This window comes from Sceloporus undulatus, chromosome 4 (assembly GCF_019175285.1).
Source record: "Sceloporus undulatus isolate JIND9_A2432 ecotype Alabama chromosome 4, SceUnd_v1.1, whole genome shotgun sequence".
NCBI classification, from domain to species: domain Eukaryota; kingdom Metazoa; phylum Chordata; class Lepidosauria; order Squamata; family Phrynosomatidae; genus Sceloporus; species Sceloporus undulatus.
In genome coordinates, this window is record NC_056525.1 from 167,970,425 (window position 1) to 167,971,564 (window position 1,140).

General features: G+C 30.4%; 1 protein-coding gene across 1 annotated transcript in view; it reads right to left on the reverse strand.

Moving 5' to 3' along the window:
• Positions 1-1,140, reverse strand: part of NRN1 (neuritin 1) — a 20,458-nt gene that overhangs the window by 11,853 nt on the left and 7,465 nt on the right. The window lies entirely within an intron of this gene.

The window sequence follows — 1,140 nt, forward strand, 5'->3', positions numbered from 1 at the left end:
GGCCAACAAACTGGGAGAAAGAACCCCCAATCAATGCATCGGAAAAAGCTAGAAGGCTTCTTGTGTTATTTTGACTGGGGATTCGTTGCTGTTGTTGTGTGCCTTCTTTCCTTCTGACTTAGAGAGACCCAAAGGAGAAGCTATCATGGTTTGTTTTGTTTTGTTTTGTTTCTGGCAGCCTTTGTTCAGAAAGGGTTTGCCATAGCCTTCCTCTGAAGCTGAGAGAGTGTGACTTGCCAAAGGTCACCCATTAGGTTTCCATGGTATTCTAGCATCCTAGTCCAGCACTGAAGCCACTCACGTCACACTGGCTCTCTGACTGGGAATCCCCCCCATTTTCTGAATAATAGTAATAATAATAATAATAATAATAACAACAACAACACCTTCAGTTCTAGTGAATAATATTAAGGTATTCAAACATTAGGTATTAGGACTGGGAATTCCTCCATTTTCTTAATAATAGCAATAATAATAATAATACCTTCAACTCTAGTGAAGAACATGAAGATGAAACAATGGGTATGTCCCTCTATTTTCTGAATAATAATAAATAATAATACCTTCAGTTTTAGTGAATACTATGAAGGGTATTCAAACAATAAATATGTCCTCCCATTTTAATAATAATAATAATAATAATAATAATAATAATAATAATAATATGTCCCGTTCCAGTGAATAATATGAAGGGTATTCAATATAATAGGTATGTTTCCACATTTTCTGAATAATAGTAATAATAATAATACCTTCAACTCTAGTGAAGAATATGAAGGGTATTCAAACAATGGGTATGTCCCCCCATTTTCTGAATAATAATAATAATAATAATAATAATAATACCTTTAATTCCAGTGAATAATATGAAGGATATTCAAGCAATAGGTATGTCCCCAATTTTCTGAATAATAATAGTAATAATAATAATAATTTATAATAATAATACCTTCAATTCTAGTGAAGAATATGAAGGATATTCAAACAATAGGTATACTCCCCATTTTCTGAATAATAATAATAATGACAATAATAATAGTAACTTCAGTTCTAGTGAAGAATATAAAGGGTATGTCCCCTCATTTTCTGAATAATAATAATAATAATAATAATAATAATAATAATAATAATAATAATAAT